We start from the raw sequence: 19,073 nt of genomic DNA on the forward strand, positions 1-19,073 counted from the left end.
AGAAATGGCTAACAAGCTCAAAGGCTTAGTAATATATATAGGCTCCAAAGTGAGAAAAAAAACCTACAAAATGTTAGGGACCTGCTACTTCTATTAAGATCTTAGGTGCCATGTGTCCATAAAGTACTGGGTTATCCTTTTCAAAGTAAAAGACAAATTGGTGTATTTTGTATCTCTCCCACAAAGATGGAAGCACAAATGTTCATAGGCCTCATTAAGCTCTGTTGACAGTTCATTCCACATCTAAAACCAGTCTGGCTCATATACTGAGTAACACAGAAAACTACTAGGTTTGCTGTGGGGTTTGAAATTGGAAAAGGCTCTGTAGCAGGTCTAGACTCCAGTGCAAGCATCCCTGTGACTTGGACTGTGTAATCCAGCAGACCTTCTTCTATGGCTGAAGAGATCAGTTGTAGAAAAGACACAGTTTGAAGTATACACCGAGAGCCAGGGAGAGAATCAAAACATTGTCTTCTGAGATTTGAGATCAAAGCCATACTGTTTATACTAGAGAAGTATAAACCATTTAAGAAACAACTCTTGGAAAGCTCTTGGGCACTTGTCAAAATGGAATGTTGGACCATCAAATCAAAGAAGTGATCACTGGTCCTGAGCTTCCCAGTTGGGCTCAGTAGGTCCATTGTAAAATGGAAGTGACACATCTTAGATCTGGCAGAGCAGGGCCAGAGAGTGTGAGTAAGCTGCATGCACAAGAAATCTGGGCTCTCCTGTCGTCCCCTGTGGTTGAACTAGTTTCTCTCCCTCAGTATGCTTCTCGGGTCATGGACAGGAGTCCCATAGGAGCAGCTGAAAAAAAAGTCTGAACTTGATTTATGGATATTTCAGCTTGGTATAGAGTTATATGTTGAAACAAGATGGCTGCACTACCCTCATATCAGAAATTGCCTTAGAGGAAGTTTTTCCGGTAAGCAGCACTTCAAATAGTACACTTGGTCATCCACTGGGTGCGGAATGGGAAGAGGCCTAAAATAAGGAGATACACAGATTTATTGGAAGGTGCCAAATAGCCTGGCCAACCATCAGTGATTTGGATATAAAAGGATTAGGAAATCAGGCAAAATGAAATTGGATATAGAAAGATGCTGATGGATACATGAGAGTGAGCAAAAGTATAAAATTTATTTTATCACATTGATTCTATTAGAAAACATTCATCACAAAAGAGGCACTGAACAACCAAGTTCTTGTTTTGGGGGGATTTTTATTTATTTGTTTTCTTTTTAAATGTCTTAATTTATATTAGCCAGTCTTCATCTTTGGCCACTCTAAAATAGGTACAGTGGGCACATTATAGAGTAGCCATAGTGGCCGACATGGATGTCAAGGCTGGGCCCCACAGCATAGATTCCTTCATACCAAGACCATCCTAACTATTGCCACCACTAAATATATGGACTGCCATTGAGCCCTTGCATAGCATTGTTCCTGAGAAGACCAACAGACCACGTGACTAGATTGGGCCCTTTCTTTTCTGGAAGAGGCAGTGGTTTGTTACTCTTGGAATAGGCATCCATTCTCTGGGTTTGCCTCTCCTAACTTCAGATCCTCAGTCAGTACCAGCAGCAGGAAGCTTAGAAAGTATCTGATTTAGGGGGCACCCTAGTGGTTCAGTTGGTTAAGCATCTGCCTTCTGCTCAAGTCATGATCCTAGGGTCCTGGGATCGAGCCCCACATCGTGCTCCCAGCTCAGCATGAAGCCTGTTTCTCCCTCTCCCACTCCCCTGTTTGTGTTCCCTCTCTCACTGTGTGTCTCTCTGTCAAATAAATAAATAAAATCTTTAAAAAAATGTGATATACAGATTTGGAGTTATGCTCAAAATAATGTAGTGAAAGACAGTTCACAGTAAAAGGGGTAGAGGCGTAGGCCATGAAAATGGGATGCACTGGTTGTATCACATACCATGCCATCTAGAAATGGCCAGTCTGACTGATAGAAGAACACTGGAATGTCCTACTGAAGGATGAAGCCAAAATATCATCTGGGAGGCGATGCTCTACAAAGACTGTGTAGGCTGGCGACGACCACGGCCATGGACAAAGCATATTCCATGCTTCAGTTTCTACTCTCCACTGTGAAAATAGTATGCCCCAGAGAGCGGTTGCTTCCTCAGTCTAGATCCAGAATGAGAAGACATATGGAGCAAAATTCAGTTGAGCTCAGTTGGCCACAGCAGAGCTGGAGCCAGCCTTAGTCCTCCTATTATATAAACAAAAACTGAATGGTTATGTCATAAGCCACTGATAATTTATAGTTGACTAATATTATATCAAGAGTTGACTAATATTAACCTTTGACTAAGGTTTAAGTCAAAGGTATTGTATAAATTTGCCTATTTTTTTTTTCCTTTTTAGCGCCAGAGGAAGAAATTAGTAAAAACAAAAATGAAACAAAACAAACAAACAAACAAAAAACCCAAACACTCAGGTTTGCTATACATGTCAATACAGAGTATTAATCATAAAAATCATGAATGATGGGCACTTCAGATTTTGACTACTTTTTATGGTTTTGTCCAGACAGACTGCATTGCTGTCCAACTTGAAAAGTATTTCATAAAGACTGTTCTAAGACGTTTATCTATTTAAAACATAATTTCTCTTAAAAAAAAAACCTTAAAATATGTGATAAGGGCCTTTGGACAATCAATAACGCATTTCAAAAGTTATTATTTTGCAGCCTTGGGAATTTTCTTTTTCATTATAAACCTCTTCAAAATGCACTTTCATGAAATAAAATGCTCATTCAAAATCAATAATAGTAAACAAGTTTTTATTCATTTAATATTTTAAAATGCTAAACAAACTGACCAATTATAATCTTAGAAAGATAAGGGCAGTAAGTCAAGAAATAAGTAATAAATACATATTTATAGAGTAAGCCAGAACATACTAGGTAGCATAGAATTTTATAGTATTTCAACTTTCTTAGTAAAATATATTTTGATAATCATGACAATGCGACTCATTACCTGCATCTGAAGTTTATGTTGATAGCAATATTATTTATTCCTTTAATCACTAAATTTTAAAAAATCCATAAAATACCACTGAGTAATCTGAATAAAATGTTTCTTTCCTGTAGGAACGAGGAAACTTCTGAACAGAGTTGTTTTTTCCATTGCTTTCATCAGATTAAAGCTGCTTCCGTGTCTCCTGCCCCATACTCTTTCAAGATCTTGTGACCCAGTTTAGGGCCAAACTTAACATGTCTCTGTAGTATTTAACTGGGCAGAAATGATCAAGCAGAAACTTCTGCGTAATGTTCTGAAGGCCCTTGGAGTTTAAAGCTCAAAATCCGCCCCAGCAGCTTCAACTTCAGCTCACGTAGATTTCCCGTGGCCACTGCTTCTGAGGAATTCTTTTTGGTCCTTATTTTCCTTCCTCTTTATCTCTCCATGAAGTCTTCTCCCTGTTATACACACACCAAGGGGGCCAATCTAGTCCTCGTTTGCCAGGAACTTTCCTGGTTTTAGAGCTAAAGCTCCTATATCCCCAGAAATCCCTGCACCATGCACGTATTAGGACAGCTGGTCACCATGCACGTATTAGGACAGCTGGTCACCCTAATCTAAGCTAGCTATGATCCTGTTCTTTCTACAGTGGTGTAAGAGGAAAAGGAAAAGGAAAAGGAAAGGGGGAAAGAAGAGAAGAGTGGAGGGAGGAAGGAAGGAAGGAAGAAAGAGGATTTGAGAATGAGAAATAGTAGAGAAGATGACAAAGGAATTAGGAAGGGCAGGAAGCAGTGGAGGTGAAACTGCACTCCTGCATAGCTAGCTCTTCTCAATCCCTCATTTCTATTCTCTACCCTCCTCAACCCTCCCTGCCCTCCTCCAACCCCTTCTGGAGTCAGAATGCTGGATTCAAATTCTGTCTCTACACACTGAATGTTGTGTGCAAAGACTTAGCCTCTTGGTTCTCATAAACTCTGAGTGAAAGTACTGCTTTGTCTCTGAGTAGCTGCTAAATGAAATCATACGTGTGAAGTTGAATAATTAACGACACTATTTTCACTCTCTAACTCAGAGTCCATGACCAAGGGTAGTTAGAAGACTTGGTATGCCATGCCCAGGAGATGGGCTGGCCAAGTTTCCTCATCAGTGTAGCACTTTTCAGTGAGTAATAGATTCTGGGTTCTAAGCAACTTACAGAAAAACTCTTGGAAAAGAACCTGTTCATAAGCATGAGATTGCCTGTAGGTCAGATAAAATTTATATTGCATTTGTCATTCGCATGCTTTGTTGCTGGAGTTGATTGTATCTGAGAGCAAAAATCTGGCATGAGCCATTTGCTCATACATTTTTAATTTATGGACTCAAGAGTTTTGAATAACATTCAAAGTCACAGATGCTTATCTGAACCAAACCCAAAATATTTTGAGGTTTTCATATCAGTTATAACCATCAGAGAACTATAGCTGGAGAAGGGGGGCAACCTTTGACTAGGGGGGAAAAAAAGCCTGATTTATTTTTAATGTTCTATTTTGGGAAAAACTACCTTTAAATTTACAAACTACATCACACGTATAGATAGATTCAAACATATTTTTGTCTCAACAAAACTTAGATTAAAAATATGAACCCAGAATAGTGAATAGTCTCCTAAGAGGCATACACCTAATTATTTCAGGATGTTATGATCTACAAAAAGAGGAACTATTTTTAGGTTTCAAGGAGGAAACCCCAGGGTGCTTGGAATAGAACTTGGGTTACCGGAAATGAAGAGAGCTTTTTGGGGTGCTCGGATGAGTAGTTTAGAACCCAAAACTAGCTGAATAAGGTAGATAGATGCACATTGTAACAAACAGGGATTGAAATTAGTGGAGTTCCAGTCCATAAAACTAGATCAATTTTACCAGGAAAGGTAGGTACAACTACAGAATGACTCCAAAGAATGGAGCTCAATAAAATAGTCTGAAGATTGATCTGGAGGTCCTGTGGGTTTTGGGGCAAGAAAACTTACAAGCTGCATCTCCAATATACTTGAGGGTTAGAAATCATGAACTGAACCTTTCATATGCTAAAATACCACAGCAGTTTTTCACTTTGTCCTCAGCAAATGCACACTCTAGATTTAAATGCAGATACGGCCGCTAAAGTTGGCATGACCTTAGGATGAAAAACAAATAAACATGAAAACCTGACTAATATATTAGGAAAGATAGGGCTGTCTGTTCTCTATTTAACATGGGAGTTTGAGAAGAAAGAAACCAAAGACTGAGTAAGAAATAATGAAATCTGCATCTGTGGCCAAATTAAGCCAAAATGGGTGGGATGGGGGAGTTGATTTAATGAATTCTTTATTGTTTAGTTCATTGAAAAAAAATAAGATTCCATCACAATAGTTTCATGTGTAGGCAGGATTTTTGATCAACTGATGAATGTTTTAATTCCTACTTGGTTGTTTTCAGTGTGGACATAGCTCTAGTTTGTATTTTTCACTAACAGCTTAAAATCAGACTTTTCTGTACCTGCCTGACACACTCATTCCCCCAGCCCCCATGGCTCCTCCATTCTACCTCCATTCACTCTGTTTTACAATGACTTTGAACATGCTATTTTTTTCTTCTGCTTTGAGTACCCTTACCCCTTCTTAGCCTGATTACTCCTAGTTATGCTTTAAGTTCCAATTTAAATATCTCCTAACTGCAAAGACATCTTTCCTTGGACCACCTCAAGAGTTTCATCATAATCCTTCAGCATCTTTTATGTAGGTCCTTTGTCAGTAGACAATGGTGTGAAAGGTATCTGCTGTACAAGCTTTCTGAGTCCTTCTACTACTGCAATAAATGATGTAGGTGTTTGTCTCCTCCAGTTGATGGGGAGCCTCTCCAAAGCCATGAATTTTTATGCTTCTCCATATTTCCATCTCTTAGTACAGGATCTGACATATAAGAGACCAAAGATGAACAGAAAATTGGTTTCAGCTCTCATATCAGTTCTATTTAACTGGTGTGGGAAGCACTTGATGAAGATTCTTACTTTGAGTCTGTTTTGAGAGGAAAATGGTCCATGATCAATTGGTGATGTTTGCCTAGGGAGTAGGAAACCAGGAGTGGGAGTCCACGTGGCACCTTTGCTCCTTTCTCCTTTATCATAGGCATATTTGTGTGTTCAGAGAACAAATACAAGAACAAATCTTATAGTAATGTCACTTGAAACTTATCCAGCAACTTTAGATAAAGTATTCTTACTACATCTCAGAGCCTCTGGTCCTAAGGACACAAAACACGTTTCAGTCCCTCTTCTGTCACTACTCACTCTATTTTAGTTTTCAATGTAGTATTCATTTCTCTTAGAAGGGAATCTGAGCCTAGTCTCTATCTTACCTTGTGGATATGCATAAAATGAGTATTGTCTCCATGGTACCGAACACTCAAGGTGCCTGTTTTTTTCACTGATTTGACTAACAGATTTTATACAAATTTAAGATTACATGGCCTGTCAGAAGTAGGGCTTGGATGCCAAGTTTTTTGACCCATAAATAAAGGGGCCCTATATTATATAGTATATACTGGGGCATGTTTAAAAGTAAATGGGATGCTATTAGTAATTGTGCTACAACCAGAGGTGGAAATCAGGACCATTCTGGGAAATCTGGGATGGATGGTCACCCTACCCTATAGAACCATAATTTTCATTCTCCAAAAAGCTATTAACTTGTTTGCTTGATATAGACCCCAAATTATAATTCCAATGGATTATGTATATTTTCTTGGGGGACTATTGGGAAGGACTCTCAGGCTGCTATGAGCTTCACAGAAAAGGGTGCTTCTTACTCACTGAACTTGCCTGGTAGCTGACAAATACAATAAAAGAACAACAGCCAGAATGCCACTCACTTGTAATTCCTAATATAGAACTGAGAATCCACAGCTGTTTGCCCTAGTTACTAAGAAATGATTCTTTCCTAAATATTGACTGCTCCATTATCGGTGCCTTGGTTCTCTTCTGGGGCATGGATTCCTAACTAATTAGGTTATTTGTAACCAAGATTCCCTGCTAACTTTGTGGGCCTACCTGTGAGTCTCTGGATTGGAGATGTATTACTTATAGCTTCCAGTTCTAGCTATGCTTTTCAGGATCTAGATATTTTGTCTCTTCATAATGTCATCATTGTAGACTTTTTTGGGAAAATTACTTCCACAATTTTGTATAAGTAATTTTATGAATTGTAGAGAAGCAACTCTACTAATTGTAGAATTACTAGGCTTCTGGTCTTAGTGGCCAGACCTTTCCACACAGGGTATGGCTATGGTTTCTTATTTTTTTATATCTTTTGGATTTGATTTCCTAGCTTCCTGGTTATGACCAAATTCTCCCTGGCACATAAAACTAACTAAATCCTAAGTACTTACATAATGGTTGATCTTAAAATCAAACGTCCAAGCCAGTGTTCTTTCCAGTGATTCTGTTTCCAGCATGAACAGTAAAACATGAGCAATACAGGTAATTCTGAAAAGAGGAGGATTTGAAAATAAAATTACCCAGGAGAGTACCTCAATGATCAATTTTGTCTTGGCACTGGAAACAGACCCTTAATGATCTTTGCCAAAGATCCTAGTGTTTATAAACCCTTAAAATGTTTATTAAATGGAGATTATAATAATTTTAAATAAATCCCAGAGAGCATTGTGAAGGATTACAAATTTCTCATCACAAAATTGAGAATGGCGTGCTTTGTTAGTGCTAAATGATAAATACCTAACCCCCTTAAGATTGTACTCAGGAGCAAATGAAGTGATGAATAACATAGTTATTGGAAAATGTAAAGTATGGCTTTTATATGATTTAAATCTCAGATATGCAAGAAATGGCTCTTGTATTATTTTTCATAAATTAACCTACTTTTAACTCTGAAGCCTAATTTCATCAGATTGTCAAGGAATCCTCTAGCCTTCCCAAAATAGCATCAGAGAGTGGGAGTCTTGAATTTTCCTAAAAACAGGAAAGAACCTGTCATCTCCCAGCTTATGTGGTCACTTCTGACTTTGTAGTGACAAAGAGGTCCCGCATAAGGTCTGGAAGCTCTCAGATGCTTCTTTAATCTTCTTAGGTGGAAATTTTTGGCTGAGAACCTTGGTGTGATCACCTTTCCCCGTATCTGCCTCCCCACTTTGGGCTTCCAATACCTCACGTTCAACTCGGGAGTCATCCTGCCTCTGCAGCATTCATCCAGAGATGAGGCCTCCAGATCTACAGTCCCACAGGCAGTGAGACCCTTTTCTGAATTATCAGGGTAGGCCTGAAAAGCAAAGCCAGTCTCTGCTTTCTGCCTTACCACATCCCTCCCTGAAGGGGTGAGCCAGAGACAGAATCTGTTTCCCCCTAGAAGAGAAAGCATGGGTGCAAAACGAAAGGGAGATGAGGGGGAAAATAGGAAAAAATAACAATATTTTTAAAAACACACATTCTAATGCAGATGTTCCTATAAGGTTTTTTTATTACTGATGATCAGTTGTGGAAAGAAAGCAGCATTGACCTCTTGGGAGGGCTACTTTAGGTCTCAAGAATCGTGAAGGAGGTAATGTTCTGTGTGCCTGTGGCTCGAGCTTCAGAGCTGCACGGTCAGATGCAAGAGGCTTTTGCTTTTCTTTCTCCCCTCTCTTAGTCACTGCGCACCCTGAGGATGACACAGTGGCAGCCTTCAGGGCTGGGGGTTAAGCAACTCAGCAGCTGACAGGCGAAGGGAGATAAGGTACCAGGGCCTCTTTTGCTTCAATGGCTCCATCCAACTTCTAAAAGAGCCACCCACAGCCCCCCCACCCCTACCCCTCCATGGGCTATTCTAGCTACATCGTTGGTGATGGATTCCTCTAACTGGCTCTGGGCTGATATGATAAAGCCGACACTATAAAACACAAAAGTACGACGAGAGAATAAAACCTACATTTTTTCCCCAGACATCTCATGTTGAAAACTACATATACACAGTTCTCTGAGGATTTAGTTGTCGAGGGCTATAAACCTGCTAACTTTGTGGCCCTGCCTGTGATTCTCTGGACTTCACATAGATTCATTATCTACAGCTCCCAGTTCTAGCTGTGCTTTTCAGCATAGAGATACTTCGTCTATTCATAATGTCTTAATTAGATTTTTTTTTCCTTTCCCTTTTCCAAAGGAGACTATAATAAACTGAACACATGCGCACACACACACACACACACACACACACACACATATACAAAAGAAAGAGAAGTAAAGGAGGGGAGAGAAGGGAAGGGAAGGGGAGTAAATGGTGCACTATCATTCCAGTTTCTGTATTGTTAGGTGTATAGGATATTCCTTTCAGCCAATCCTTCCCCCACCCCCCACCCCAACACATACCCCTTGCATGTTTTATGGCAAAGGATCTATGACAAGCTCATAAAGACAGTTGGGACCAACAATTAGCAAATGCGATATTTTATGACAGACTGTTTTCTTAAAGAAGTAACTCAAAAAATATTGCTCCTTGATTACACCTGATCACAATAAAACTGATTCCATTTTCCTGAGATGTTTGATTTTTTTAGGTCTTTTATGCCACACCAAGAAAAAACTTTCAGGTTTCATTCACTCATTATCATAAAAGCTCTATTGAAGACAAAAAAAGAAAGAGTGTGAACCCGTACTTTTCTGGGAAGAGAACACAGAGAAATATATTCGTTACCTGTATTTCTTTGCCAACAGTACACGGGGCTTGTAACCTGTACAGGTTCCCTACCTAAGAGGTGAAAGTGTACGTCCTTGTGCCTCTCCTGAAAACTTGGAGCCTATAAAGCGTCACGCCATCTTCGAATTACCGGTTCAATAAAACCAGTTTAAAGCCATGAAATAGCTTATGAGCTCTTATGTGTTATGTAACATTTCCAGTGGTTACTGAAGCACCATTTTGCCCTGTACAGCATTTCAGTTGCATGTGAAGTAATCTGTATTGTTAAGGGATGCTTTGTTTCATAGTGGAGACCATAAACCCTGCTTAAGGGTTTCAAACTCCCTTTTGTCCTACCTGAAAGGCACCTACCAAGCCCGGTTTCTCCTTTCTTTTAAGATTAAAGGGGGAAAGAGGCTCTGAAGAGATTCGTTAGCTGTGTAACAGCGACCCCTAGAGGCACAACGTATAGAAAACGGCCAAAACCTCCCGGAGATCGTTGCTTCTGCCTGCAACCTAGTCCCCTTTTATTTTGATTATCTTGAGAGCTATCGCAGTATTAACCAGGAATTGCTTTGACTTTGAGAACACGGGATGCTTTTGATGCCTCAGAACCGAAGACCAAAGTTTCGGGTGTTTATTACCTATTATGCAAGACACAAAAGTCTTTGTTTTCTCTTTGTGCGATTTAAAGGAATCGTGGACGAGTTGCGTTCTATTCATCAGCAAATCAGCATAATAAACGTGTGCCTAGTCATAATACAACGCCTTTGATTGCTTTTCCCTTGGGAAGAGAAAACGCTTGCAAAACAAAAACAAAAACTGTTAAAATATCAGGAAGAAGGAAGGAGGGAAAAAAATCCTAGCGCTCTTGCTTTTCTGGGTTTGCAAATGTGTGTAGCTCAGGCACCCAGATGATTCATCCCGAGAAAGCCTAAGCGCTCCATTTGTTTTGTAGATTTCACTACCCCCTTTGTTCTGCTTCAGACCTTTCAGAGGGCTGAAATGCATTATTACCTTGTTAAATCTCTACCAAAATCATTTCTACAGCCCGAAGCTGTTTTGACGTGGGTTGAGCATCTCACACACAAAAGAATTGCTTTTGTTCCCAGAAGCTCTCATTGGTTGAGTCGCTTTTGCTCTGAGCCAATCAGAAACCAGTTGTTAGGCTTGGCTGGCTATTTTTAGCTTCACTCGAAAAATACTTGGTCTTGGAGGGGGTAAGTGGAGAAGGAAAGTAGCGTATAGTAAAAGCAAACAGCTAAATGTATTTTGGATGTCACGGTGTTTTGGGCATTTTTCCTTTAATTACTCATACACTGTTACATTAGCATGTGTGGGGTTTTTTGTTTTTGGTTGTTTTTTTTTTTTTTTTTTAAACAACAAACGGAAATAGAACTGCATCTCCCCATTCCGAATTATACATTTAGCAAGGAAACAAAAAGTCTAAGAAAGTCAATATTACCTTTTTATCCAAAAGCAATGCACCATATTGTTTAGTTTGTTCACAATCACGCAAAAATGCCTGTTACCATATAGAGGGGAAAAAAAAAAAACCTAAGGATTTTTTTCCCAAATAATTTTTAAATAAATTTTTATCTTGAGTTAATAGAAATTCTCAGTGACTTGTTCATTGTGAATTATAGAGTCATAAAATCATCCTTCCCACATGCCCTTTAGAGATGTATATAAATGTACAAACGAATATGCTCATGGTGTGTAGCAATTAAAATCATAAATATTCCATGTGTTTTATGTGTGGAGATAAAGCATTCTTTTGAGCATGTTTTCATTTAAGACATTACTCAGTAGGCAAAGAAACATTTCCCCCAAATGCTCTTGAGGTGACAAAGCATTGAAACACATGATTTGTTAATTATTCTAAATCAGAAAATGAAAGTTGTCGAATGGGAAAAGTTGGGGCTGAAACTTTAATTTTTCATGTCATCTATTTAACTGGGTAAAAAGAGCCAAACTGAACCGAATTTTATAACCAATAAATTTTATTAGCAAGAAGGAATATCTCTTCCTGAAAAGAAAGAAAAAAAAAAAAAAAGCCAAATCTATGTCCAGTTCTTAAAATGCATTTCGGGCGGGAGATTTTCCCAATATTTATTAGTTAAGCTTAAGACTGTGACTTCACGCACTGTTGTGATTTGTTTGTTTGTTTTAAGAAAAATTCCTTTTTGGTTCTTGTTGTCAGCCATCAGATTGCCATTTCCATATGTGTGAGTAGGGAATCTGGATCACAGGCATTTTGGGAATATGGGAAGACTTTAGGCGGGACGCAAGATTCAGGAGCTAAGCCTGGGATTACAAAAGTGGTTTGTGGTGATCTTCTGCGAGCCAGGATGGCCAAGTATATGGTGGGCATAGGCCAAGGAATTCATGAAAAATTGTACCAGAGTTAAAGGAGCACAAAGAAGTTTGGGGGAGGAAACCATCCTTGTTTTCAGCAATACAGAATATAGTGTTCCGGGGAAATATCCCCTGGGTTTCTGAAGATGAATTTGAGTAGCTGAAATAAGGCACTTTGGAAAGAGTTATCTTTTTCATTCCAACATCAATTTGGTGCACACTGGGACAGGTTTTAAGGAGGCAGCTATACAATAGCTCCCAGGAGTTTAGCTAGGTTTTTGTAGACAACCAGCTGCTAACAATTTTGTTTAATATGCAGTCTTAGTAAATTAAAGGAATCTGACAAATCAAGACCCAGCACGATTCCTATTTGTTTGCTATGGCATAGCATGTTGAACCCCAGCAGAAATTAATCTGTTGCAATTTTTCTCCTCAAAACTGGCATTTTATTTTCATGCTTCCCTTTGCCAGGTGTTTTTGCTCCTGACTTGGTCATCTGAACAATTCCTTAGTTTAATATTTTCCTGTCCCAAAAACAAATGTGTCATAATAATAACAATTTTTGAATCCTGTTTATTTCCAGTTCTGTGTGTTTCTATTTAAACTCCTGAAAGGCAAAAAGACATAAACTAAAAAGCGTCTCCTCCTTTTGTATCTCAACCTCTCTCCATAGCAGTTGGTTAGTCTTAAACGTCCATGGTGTACATTTCGTTTTCTGTGAAGGTGGAGACCTTTGTCGATTGGAAATAAGGAGACACGTGGAGGAGAAACATGCAGATCTGCTTTTACCTACATCCCCGTGGATGTTCAGAAAAGGGAAAGGTGCTTGCTGGGAGCCCAATGGATAAAGGAAATACCAAGTGACTGGGGACATTGAACTCTGTTTATTTAGTTATTTAAGTTTCAAGTTTTTGTTTATATTCCAGTTAGCTAACATACTGTGCAATGTTAGTTTCAGGAGTAGAATTTAGTGATTCATCACTGACCTGTAACACCCAGTGCGCATCACTTATGGTTATTTCTCTTTCCTCTACCTGCCCACTGTCCTGTTGCCTGTGAGAGAAGTTGTAAAAAGTGCGTGCTTACCAGTTGGTAGATAATTGTCCCAAGGTTAATTGTGAAATAGTTGAAAGAACTGGATTTTGCCATTCACTCCTACCAGTGTAGAGCCAGTAAGCCATACAGAATTGTAACAAGCCAAACTATAGTTCTCCTGTGAGGAAGGAGCCATTTTCTTCCAGTGTTGCTGGCAAAACTATGCAGTAAGCCAAGCTTGTCACAGGGTACCTCTGGCGTCTCCTACTTTCTTCCCATCTCATGGAAGCAAGAGCTTCCATGTTTCAAGTTTTATTTTATATCTCCCTTCTGTGTAGCTTCACCTCAGACTAAGCCTACCCTCACTCCTTCAAGTAATTCCCCCTTATCTACCAGGCTTGGGATTAGGAGTGAATTCAAGAACATTTTCTTTGTCTGGATTAAATTGAAAATATGACAGCTTTTGCTAAAATTATTCATTTTTAGGTGTGTATGTATGTGTGTGTGTTACTGTGCCACACAGTGTGTGGAAGGTGCCCGAACATACCACAGAACACATTCATCATGTTCCTGCACTGTCATTGGTTCAATCTGATTAATTTATGGCCCCATAGAAAATCTCCTGTGTGAATCTCATGAGTTTTGTTGAGCTTATTGTGCAGAAAGTCAGCCTGCGCAAATATTCTCTTGGCTTCCCACTTTCACCTAAATAGGCTTAATTTTTGCCCTTCATGCTCTCCTTGGCCTTTTAAAGAAATCTTTTGAATGGTAACTGTTGGACAGACCTTTTGTGAAATATTAATATGAAAACTTTAAAACATGAGAAGAAAATTAGAGCCATATGCGTGATTGAGTGGATTAGTAGTGAGTAAAAGAAAGCACCTTCCTACAGAATTTTTTTTTAAGATTTTATTTATTTATTTGACAGAAAGAGAGATCACAAGTAGGCAGAGAGGCAGGCAGAGAGAGAAGGGGAAGCAGCTTCCTGCTGAGCAAAGAGCCCAATGTGGGGCTCAATCCCAGGACCCCGAGATCATGACCTGAGCCATAGTCAGAGGCTTTAACCCACTGAGCCACCAGGCGCCCCACCTTCCTACAGAATTTTGAGGCTCTTGTAGAAAATCAGAATCTTTCATGACATGAGGATATCCAAAGTTGGGATAAGAGAAAGTTTGGGGGAAATGATTTAAGTTGAAGTGTAACGTCATGCGGGGGTAACGGACATTTGTAAATCGTAGTGTTTAGGAATTAAAGCCTACAAACGGAAGCAGCGGCAACAGTTTTAAAACAAACCATCAAAATTATACTTCTAGTAAGAATGAGTCAAATGCTGTGGGGAAAGTGAAGATTTTATTGTGACAAACATTTCAGACACAAGTAGATGTCATTAAGAGTTGAAAACTATGAAACAAAGAGGATAACATGGTCAGAGAGACGAGTGAAACATAGAGATTAAAAATAAAAATAGAACATGCCATTGGAATTTGTACCACCTTAATTCTGGCTTTTATCAGAAGATACATTGTATACTGCTAATATTTACTCTTAACATATATTTCCCAAATGAGAAAAATCATTGTGTTTACATTATATAGTAAGTACTAATTCAGTTATATTTTCAAAAAGAAACACTAGATAGTGTGATAATAGGTCTCAAAATAATAGAATAAAATCCCAGTATTTCTTGGGTTTTTTTTTTTTTTTAATAAAAAAGAGTTTATTTAATGCCTTTTACATTAAGAAAAAAATACTGGGAAAACATAGGAAGAAGGTGAGGGAAAACTTCGGTGGGTAAAAAAAAAAAACAAAAAACAAATAATTTTGAAATGATGTAGAAGTAGAGCAAATTATTTTAGCAAGTCAAGGGAATCTGTAAATACCAGATAAGTATTCTTTTTCATGGGCCTCCAAAATCATTAATCATATGAAGATATATCATATAGTTAGATGTGGATAATTTTGAAGGAGGCATGTCTAGGTGTTGATCACATAAAACCATGAATTTCGTAATCCAAATCTCTTAGGTGAGATCCTCCTCTCCCTATAAAATATGTGCGGGATAAATGAACAGAAAGCAAAAACACAGAGTGGCACCATTACGAGTCTCCACCAGAGCACCCTGCCAAAGAGGTCTTATTTACAGCTGACCCTTCCAGTGGTAGCTCTTTCCTCTTCCATGCATTTTGAAAGCCTCTCTAATTTTCTAGGTGAGGATGATTTGTTGGTCACTACTGACAGAACTACAAAAGAATGCTTTTAAATGCCCATTTCAAACACAAGACTGTTGGAAAAATGCTGTGAAAATCACTTAAACTTTTTTTTTTTTTTTTTTTTTTTTGGCTGGAACACCTCTTATGTCCTTCTGTGGACCTGTTAAAAGTAGAACAACTGTAGTTTGTCTTGACACATAGTGACTTGGGTTTGTTTTGGATAGGCCCTTGGTTAATAAATCTGTTTTCCATTTGGGTGTACATACTGAAGTCCATGGTAAAGTCTTGCTTTGTTCCTTCATTTACTTACTGAAATGTCAATGTTATGCTTCCTTTGATTAAAATAATAAAATACATGATTAAATATTTTATAGGACCTATCACGCTATGAGCAATGCCTGTAGGGTCAGAGGGCATTCTTCAGGTGAGCACATGTGCTGTTCAGCAAATTACCCCTGAAAAAGAGGCGTGTGTACAAGCTTCTGGAAAGTCTCACAGCTGCGGTGCCCAGATGCTGGCTGACATGTACTGCTGGGGTCAGCGTGGGGAAAGGAGTCAGGATGCTCTGTGGACAACTCTATATTAAACTTTACATCAGTAGCAAAACACAATCCAAATGGAAGATGGATGAGGTGACTTGAAAGCTGTTGAGTATCACTTTGTCACCATTGAAAAGCATTACTCTTTACACAGTGACAATCCCATTAACCTCTGGGGCTCAATCTCCTTCATTAAAATCATCTCAGACCTTCTGCAGTCAGCTTTCAGTGTAGTCATTGGTATCAAAAGGCAATGAGACAGCTTGGGAAATTGGACATTGAAGCATTTTCTGACAGAAAATATACAAGGTTTGGGCATTCCACATGCTGGAGGCTGAGAAAGGCAGAAGACTCATGTTGATCTCCAACCTTTCAACCTATGTTAGAATTTAAAGAACCAAAAATTTGGGAGAGAAATCAAATACCCCAAATCAATCCATTTTAGAGCTCCCATCCTAAGCTTTCATCTGTCTTCATGCAGTATTACTTTCCAGAAGTATCAAGAGTCATACAGATTGTTCAGAATTAGGCTGCAGTTCATGAATTATGCGGTGGATGGAGAGTGTACTCATAGCTCAAGCCTAATGCAGTCCATCCAAATTGAGCAGGAAGGGATGCTGCAAGAGTTACTGTCAACGCTTAGGAGGAATTTCTCATTGGTTATTTCTAGGAGGAAGATGAGGCTAGACCTACCAGAGTACTGGTAGGGCTCCTGACAAGGTTAAATGAGCTCACTTAGGCAGTAAGAAAGAACACGAGTTACAAAGACACACAAGGAAGCAATCACACGGCTTTCTCCAGTTGAGAAAGATGTGTTATTTTCTACACGACTGGTAGATCTGGAGAAGCTTTTAAACAGATCCCTGCGGGGCCTATGTTGTTCCATGTTGGTTTAGGCACTCAGACCAAAGTTTTGGAAAACTCTCAAAAGTAGAGATTGTTTCCAAATTATTTCTGTCTCCCTTAAGTCATATTGGGTATCTCCTTTATATCTGTTTGCTCATTCAACATTGAGATACCAGGTAAAGCTGAAAAGACATAACTGCTCTTTGTGAGAAAGCTGTATCACTGGGATGTAGACTGACATGCAGACATTTACAGATAAGCTACCCCGTGCTGGCAGGAACGCGTGTTTACTGTGCAACAGGAGCCCAACAGAGGAGTGCGTCACTCACAGAAGGCATCGTGAGCCCTTTAAAGGACAACGTGGAGGCTCAGTAGGTGTTTAATAACAGAATGGTTTAGTTGAGTGGTGAAGGAGAGTACAGTCCAGGCAGAGGGAACTGCATAGGCAAAGGTAGAGAGAAAAAATTATCTGAGAAAATAATTAATTCAATATGGCTGGTGGCAAAAGGGTAGAGACAGCCTAAGATGGTAAGAGACATCAAGGTGGAACCAGATCATAAAAAGCCTCATGTGGAATGCTACTGATGGAGTGATCATAGATCATCTGAGCCAGGACACTTTTGAGAGAAGAAGAAAAGTATTACTAATATGTACTCTGATGAGAGTCCACCAGGAATGCCCCTGCCCTGCTGAGACCTGTCGGTGCCCTAGCTGTCGACCGAGCAGAACACTGAAGGATATCAAAGAGGAAAGTGCTGACAGAAGGTGTCCCCGTGAGACTGATCACAGTTTCACACCAGCGTGAAGACTGGATTCGATTTCCAGACACTGAGAATTAGCATCTAGAAAGCGCTTTTTTGCCAGTGACATTAACCTGAGCGCTCACCATTTCCTGGACGACCAGAGATAAACTCAACTGGGTCAGTAAACCCATGAGACCCTTTCACCCCCTCAGATGTTCAAGAAGTGATGCTGTTTTGCTCTTTGGAGTCCATAGGAACATAAATTGGGGGTGAGCTGACTAGTCAGCCCAATGAGGCTCTTTACCTGATTGTCTTGCCATGTTATGAAAGTCAAAGAAAAACATTGGAAAGAGGGCTGTGGAGCTGGTAAATCACATCTACTCTTTCTTTCTAGTGGCCCCAGAGCACTAATATTTATGTAGTTGCAGCTGAGTCCGTGAGATGCGGCCCGTGGGGTCCCTGCGTTGGTACTCCCTGCCATAATGGGTTGATGGGACCATGAAGTGGAGGTTGGGAGGGAGGTTCGAGGGCTGCAGGGCCCAGTAAAACTTTGGTAAAAGTATGCTTGTAAAGCAACTGAGCGGGGAGGGAGCACAGCTGTTTCTGCTCCCTTTAGGGTAAGACCACCACAGTGTAAGCAAGTGCCCTTACATTTTATTTCTTCCATCTTCTAGACTCGGGTTTGTGATTTGGAGTTTTACCAGTGGAGATACCGGTCTTGGAGGCTTCTCTGTTTTGTATTTCTTTCTGGCTTCCTTCTGTGTTCATTAATGACCAGTTTTCCTAATGCCTCATTTTCACATCTTATTTTGCATTTTCCTTTTTCAGCTCTACATTTTACAACATTTCCCTGAGGCAAAATAACCCTAGTCAAATCTTCAATAAAACAGCTTTGTGGGGGCGCCTGGGTGGCTCAGTGAGTTAAAACCTCTGCCTTCTGCTCAGGTCATGATCCCAGGGTCCTGGGATCGAGCCCTGCATTGGGCTCTCTGCTCAGCAGGGAGCCTGCTTCCTCCTCTCTCTCTGCCTGCCTCTCTGCCTACTTGTGATCTCTGTCTGTCAAATAAATAAATAAAATCTTAAAAAAAAAAATAAAACAGTTTTGTGTATGTATCAACCAGTATAAACAACATTATAGTTTTAGGCACTCAGCCTTTTCTAAAAGAGTACGGATTGTCTTATTTGTATATTTTTAAACATCCTTGGTACAAAATTTTAAACACACTCTTATTCTAAAAAGTATTCTTGTGAGGTAAAGCATCCCTATGTTCATTCACTTATATATTAGACAATCATTTGTTGACTAGGTCTCGTGATTCTGACATCGTCTAAAATCTTGGGCACACAGCGATTTGAAAGAAAATCCTTAGCCTTAAAGAGAGTGCAGTTTGTTGGTGGTAAAATAGGGGAGGCAACTGGAAGGAAATAGGTTGTTTGTCTGTCGCAGTGTTCTCCAAGCATGGTCTCAGTACCAACAGCATCTGTGTCACCAGGGAACTTGTTAAAAATGCAAATTATTGAACTTCTCCCAAATCTGTTGAACCAGAAACTCTGAGTTGGAGCTCAGCAGTCTTCGTCTTAACAAGCTCTATGTTTGACTCTGATGCTGAGGTTTGAGAATCTGTGAGCCACGATATAATAAGATGGACGTGCTGGGTGGTAGAAGAGGACGTGTGGGCTAACTCGGTCTG

This window comes from Mustela nigripes, chromosome 6, assembly GCF_022355385.1.
Source record: "Mustela nigripes isolate SB6536 chromosome 6, MUSNIG.SB6536, whole genome shotgun sequence".
NCBI lineage: Eukaryota > Metazoa > Chordata > Mammalia > Carnivora > Mustelidae > Mustela > Mustela nigripes.